This window comes from Mesoplodon bidens (assembly GCF_964165515.1).
Source record: "Mesoplodon bidens genome assembly, chromosome: 9".
In the NCBI taxonomy this organism is placed as follows: domain Eukaryota; kingdom Metazoa; phylum Chordata; class Mammalia; order Artiodactyla; family Ziphiidae; genus Mesoplodon; species Mesoplodon bidens.
This window is the reverse complement of record NC_138166.1, coordinates 48,903,788-48,910,485: the sequence shown is the minus strand read 5'-3', so window position 1 is coordinate 48,910,485 and position 6,698 is coordinate 48,903,788.

Sequence of the window (6,698 nt, the reverse complement as noted above, 5' to 3'; positions counted from 1 at the left end):
TACCTCTCTGCCCCAGAATAGTCTCCTTTGTAAAACTAGTTGGTTGGATTTGATAATGAGGACCCCTTTTAGTTACAATATCTGTATAAACATATGTAGTAGATAATAGGATCCCCCGAGACATTTTGAGAGAAAGAAAGATATGATTAAAACGGCACGTTAGGAAGATAATTACTGGCAATGCAAAGGAGGGATTAGAAAGAGAGAGAAGTAGAGGCTGAGAGACAACAACCATTGTAATTTTTCAAACAGTTAATGTGACCAAATTGTCAGCAGGATTAGACTAGAGCTGTAGTTCTCAAACCTGAGTGTGGGCCAGAATCACCCAGGGGCTTGTTAAAACACAGATTGCTGGGTCCCACCTCTCGAGATTCTGTTTCAGTAGGTCTGAGGAAGAGGCCCAGAATTTCTATTTCTGACAGGTTTCCCAGGTGATTCTGATTCTACCAGTTTAGGAACCACACTGTCAGAATCACTGGGCTAGACTGCCACAGACATAGAGCTCTAGAGAATTTGGGCTACAAGTCCCATTTTCTTCATCTTTTTTTTTTTTTTAAGTTTGGCTTTTGGCAAAAACAGGGTTTATTTTTGCTTTTGCTTTTGTTTTGGCCTGAATTATCCAAGCTGTTAAAGACACAAGAGTGCCAACTCAATGATAATTGATCATGCAAAATTCTATCTTATTTGGGGCCATATTAACAAGGAATTAGAAGCTTCAGACCCTTAAACTGAGGGGAAAGATTATGAATTGGTGTCCTCAAGTCTGGCTGCAGTCTTCTTCAAGTTAAAAACTTAGGTGACTACCACTCCTCTTCCTCCAACTTCCCCACCCTGATTGAGCATCACTGATTTATAACATAAAGCCTTCCCATTTGATTTTCCAGAGCAATTGGTGAATTCACAAATAATAGTTCTGTTCAACATTCTATGTGTGTAGGCGAAAAATATTACCCCCAATTTACAGATAAAAGAAATGAGGCTGAAAGAGGATGTTACCCCGTCTCATTTCTGTTCTTGCCGGGATTTTAATAATTTGCCAAAAAAGATTAATGTTCCAGCTCCAGAAGTTTCCCTTAACATATATGATTAGGAACAATATTAGACTTATTAAATTCACACAACCAGTTTAAAGTAAATCGCCACAGAATTGAGTCCATTAAAAAGAGCCAATCAGCCCTATCAGACATCGTCACCGGTAAATTATGGGTTTTGCTTGAATATTCATTGTATAAGATTGATCAAATTTCTGTTTCGTTTCTCTGTGTTCTTAGAGCTAATTTTATATAAAGGAGCTTCAAGCTACCGATTCAGCATATAGTCCCTTAAAAGAGGAGAAAATAAGCTTCTCTTTTCTGATTTCCTTCAAGTTCATGAAGAGAAAAATTCCAAGAACTGTACTTTCTATCAAATTGAGAAGAGAGATGTGTAATGAGGAAAGAATTTTGTTCAACAATAGCAGCAGTGCCACATAGCTGACCAGCTGGAGCCCAGCCCAGCTGTGGTCCCGCAGCCCTCCCTTCCAGCAAGAAGCCAGCGTGGCTCAACAGAGACGCCCTCACAGAGGGCACCTGCCCTCAGCCTCCATCCCAGGAACCAACCGTCCCTGTCCATAGCAGAGTGTATGCATTTATAAAACTTTTGTGCCCTGTCTCTCTGTCTCTGTCTTTCTTCCTTTCTGTCTCTTTCTCTCTTCCCAACTCCTATCTTTTAAATCAGTCCTATGGCTTTCACATGAGCATTTTCGTGTGTTGGATCCACCCAGCTGTCCCTGGATTTAAATGAAAAATGAGTTCCTTTTATTTCCTTGGGGACTTAATTTTACTCAAAAGATGAGGGTTACACATTGACACTTTATCTTCATGAGAAAGAGCAAGAGAGAGACAGAGAGACACAGAGAGTGAGGCCATTCCGAGACCAACATTTCGACCTCTCCTTCCTGATTGCTATTTAAAGCACTTACTCTGACTCGGAGAAAATGTAATATGTAGTTCCTTAATGTGTTTAGTTAAGGACCTCATGAATCATGTGGATTTCTCTACAACCTAAGTGGTTATTATGCTGACCCAAGGGTGTGCCATTTTGTGGACACTTCATCTTTGTGTCCCTGTTTATTTGTATCGAGCAAGCTCAGTTCTGTAAGACACTGATTAGAGTCACAATGGAAGTTGTTATCTACTGTAAGTTGCATACAGCAAAAAACTGCCAAGTAATGTTCATGTAATTGAAGATGCCCAGCTTTCAGACTTGATTGTGATTTAGTTTGGGGCTTCCAATTCTAGCTCAGGCTCTCAGTAAGGCCAAGACTATTCCTCATCCTGAATTATCCCTTTTCAGGAACAACACTCCAACCATGAAATCTTGGAGATTCCATACCAGTTGTTGCATTTAAAACCTCCTTTTTAACTACAACAATCTCACCCTTTGTCCTCCCCGACCTAATAAACCAAAGCTGCTTCCTTTGCTTACCACCGGATTTCAACTTTTGCAAGGAATTTTACTAAGAGAAGCAAGGCAGTAGGGGATGGTGATGGCCCTGAGTTACTTATATGACTGAGCTGAGCTTGAGGGAGAGGCTGTGCTTTCTTACCAGCTGTTAAACATCAAGAAGAGACAGGCTTCTGTAACCCTTTCCTGGCATGCTAGTTCAAAACAAAAGCCAAACACTCCGTTTTGATAAAGATTTACCTATGAAAACATACAAACAACATAACACTATGAGTCAAATTCATATCTAAATAAGATTAATAAAATGTGACACTATTTGTGTCTGTGTTTTGGATTGTCATAAGAAAGTGTGAAAGGAGTTCAACAGTGTTGGTCTCACTGACATCCCCAAATGGTACTGCTATTTGCTTCTTTTTCAAGGAAAGCCATTCTTTTCCCCTGAGGTGTAGGTTAGGAAAACACCAATCTGAAATACAGAAAGAAAGTGGCTAGGGTTGGACGTACTCTTGGTCAAATCCCAGAAGTATGTGTGTTCAAATGTGGTTCCCTTAAGGGTTAAGGGTAGGGTTCCTCCCAGGAAATGACAAATGGTTCCACAGATTTCCTCACTCCCCTGCCCCCAATATCCAGACTTGCAGACTTCAAAAAGTGCAGACTAGAAAAAGTGTTTGGCTTGAAATAATTTCTGAGCTTTAACTGGTCTCACAAACCACATTCTTTTTACTCTCCTCCCCCAGCCCAGTTTAAAAAAAAAAAAAAAGGGAGGAAAAGGAAAATGGCTTGGAATTCTGATGATAGACTTTCATAAAACTGTCCGTGTTGCTTGCTGAAGCAAAAAAAAGTCTATCTGAAGTATATGACTTCTTCTGTTGTTACTAAAATGTTTGTCTTCAATACAGAGATATTTGTCTTCTATGTTTACTTTTTTACATCTTGAATTCTTACTGTAGTTTTTATTTCCCAATTTTCGATTTTAAAAATTTAATTCCATTTTAGCCCTACCCCCTATGAAGACATCAACTGTTTTGTGAAGCTCCAGGTCCCTGGATATACCTAAACCCTTAAGTCAGTGTCTATAAGACTTTTTTTTTAACCTGCAGATGCCTGGGACCCACCTCTAAAAATTCTCAGTCAGTAAGTCTGGTTTGGGGCCTTAAAGAGTATAATTGGTCCTCCGGTGATTTTAATACAGAACCTGGCTGGTAAAATACTGCTACATAATATATACCTCCCCCCGCCAGCACACACACACACACGCACACACACACGTATGCACACACGCACACACGATTCCCACATAACGACCAGCATCAGAAAGAATGGTCATCGTTAAGAGTTCCATTTGTAATTCTATTACAGAGGATATCCTATTTTTTCTTTATTGCTAAACTTCTTGAAAAAGTGGCCAGTCTGTCCTCACTACTCTCCTGCTTCCTAACCCTACCACACACTTATACTAGGTCCAGTCTAGCTTTCCTCCTAATGATTCCTAGATCAGTGGCAGTGACCTCTTCATGATAAAGTTCGCTGGTCTTCTTTATTCCCTGCTTCTTAAACACATTTTCAGCCTTAATACTTGACCATCTTTGCCTTCCTCCCTTGGATTAAGGAGCTTTGCACTCTCTCAGGTCTCCTCCTGTCTCTTTGTTCTTTCTCTGGATCCTCATATTCTTTCTGCTGCAAAAATTCCCCTCAGATCTGCCCTTGGCTGTCTTGGTTTCCATCTCCACAACTTCTCCTCTGGCAAGCTTATTCAACCCCACAGCTTCAACCAGCACCTCCTCACCAGGCGGATCCCAGATCTCTCTCTCTAATTCTGACCTCTCTCCCAGTCTCCACTTCTTTCTCTTTATTGTTTGCAAGACTCCTTCATCTCCTTCATCCGCCTCTTCCACTACACCTCCAAAGTAACATGTTCAAAAGGGAATTCATCTTTTCCCCCAAACCACTGCTCATCTGGTATTTCATGATTCTGTAAATTGTAGCTCAATCCTCTCACCTATCGAGGTTCGAATCTACAACATCTCTGACTGATTCCCGTCACTAGCCCACAACATTCAAACGGGTATCTAGCCCTGTTGATTCTTCCCCCCAAGTATCTCCAACTCAGTCTCCTCCTTTCTAGTCCTACTGCCAGACCATAAATACTATTGTATTTTAAATATAGAGAAGATTTTTTGAGAACAAGAGTATTCAGAGAAAGATTCAAAATGCTCAAGATGAGACTTGAACAATCCTTGAAAGACTGGTTAGGATTTAGGTAAGCCAAAGGAGAGGTGGAATGGAATCTGTGGGACTTTTACATGGGTAAAAGTCCAGATGCAGGAATAACTATGGCGTGTGCACAAGCAATGAGAAGCTGACTAAAGCTAAATGTGTTTATTAGTCTCCAAAGCTTACTCCCTAATAAACCACACATCCAGGTAATCACACCCTTGTGTAATCCCATCCTACTGAATCTCAGTTGGCACTTGAGGCTCTCTTTATGATTACAGAATGAGGTAGAAGTGACACTGTGTAATTTCCATGGCTAAGACAGAAAAAGTCTTGCAGCTTCTGCTTTAGTCCTTTACAACGCTCTCTGTGGAAGCCAAATATGAAAACTGACTGCTGTGCTATAGAGATGCCTCATGTAGGCATTTCTGTCAACAGTCCCAGCTGAGCCCAGGCTTTCAGGCATCTCTGTAAAGGCAAGAGATATATGAACAAAGTCATCTTGGACTCTTTGGACCAGACCAGCTGCCAGCTGAACCTTGAGTGACCTCACTCAATAAAAAGTAGAACACAATAATCACCCAGCTAAACCCTACTTGAGTTCCCAGTCCATAAATAAAGAATTTGTTTTAAGCCACTAAGTTTTGGGCTAGTTTATTAGGCACCAATTGATAACCGAAGTGCAAAGGTAAATTTTCCTGAGAAGTAGAAAATCAGATTAAATATGTAGGATGGTTCCAAATTATGGAGAGCTTTGAAAACGTCAAGCAGATAAGTTTTTCTTGCTAATGTACGATAATAGGGAGCGAATAAAAGTTGTTGAGCAGTAGGATGATAATCATAGCTTTGTATACAAGATAGTTTGACAGAAATACACAAAATGCATAGACAAATGGCAAGCACCTGGCAATCTGATACAGAAGATCTAGGGCCTAAACTTAGCTTTGTTAATACTGAGAAAATTACTAATTTCAGCTTGCTACCACCTCAAGGGGTTGTTGTGATGGGTAGATGGGTCATATACATGACAGTACTTTGAAAGCTCATTCTAAATACCACATAAAATAAATTTTTGTCAGTCATGTGAGTGAGAGACTAGAGGCATCAAAAGCAGCTCAAAAGCTGGGATAGCAATCTGGGTGTAGAGTGATGCATTCCTTACTTAGGATGATTGATCTGGTCAGTCTTGAGCTTTATTTCCAGCCACTTTCTGCTGCATAATTTTTATTCTAGCCATACTAACTATGGAGGGTAGCTTCAACATGCCATACCTTTCCTAAGCTTCAACTCTCTTGTTCATGCTCTGCCCTCTACCGCTACATCTTTCTCTGCTTCTCTACCATTCCATTCCTATTCATTTTCAAGACTCAGCTAGGGTTTTTCTTCTCTTGTAAATGTTTCCTTGATTTTCATAGTTTGAATTATTAGGACCTCCACTATACATTGCACTCAGCAATGATTCCGTATCATATTAAATGGTATTTGTAAGTTTACGTATTTGCCTCTCCAGTGGTACTACACTCTGAGCACCTTTGATTACCTGGCACACAGTAGGGTCTTAATAAGTGTTTTTCTTTTCTTTTCATTAACTAGAACATTGGGGATAACAATATAAGAAAGATTGAAACAAGTAGCATAAAGGAAAAAAATAGGAATTTATGATTGATTGAATTTGGAGAATGACGACCGTGGAAGAACCAGAGATGATCCTGAAGTTTCAGATGAGTATGACTAGGAGAACATTAACGCACAAAGAGATCCAGGAAAAATGATATGGATTCTGGACATAATAAAAGAATTTTGGAAAGCTTTGATGTGAGTATGTTGAATTGAGAAAATGACAAAACATCCAAATAGAAATATCTAGAACTAGTTGTATAAATAAGGCTAATATTGAGTCCATAGAACAAGAATCAACCTTTATGGTAGTGCTTACATTAGAGTGGTGATATTTGGTTATCTCCTTGATAAAAGGTCTTCTCAGAGAAACAGTGTACAGAGAGAAGAGGTGGCTCATCTTTATGGACCAAGAGAAAGAA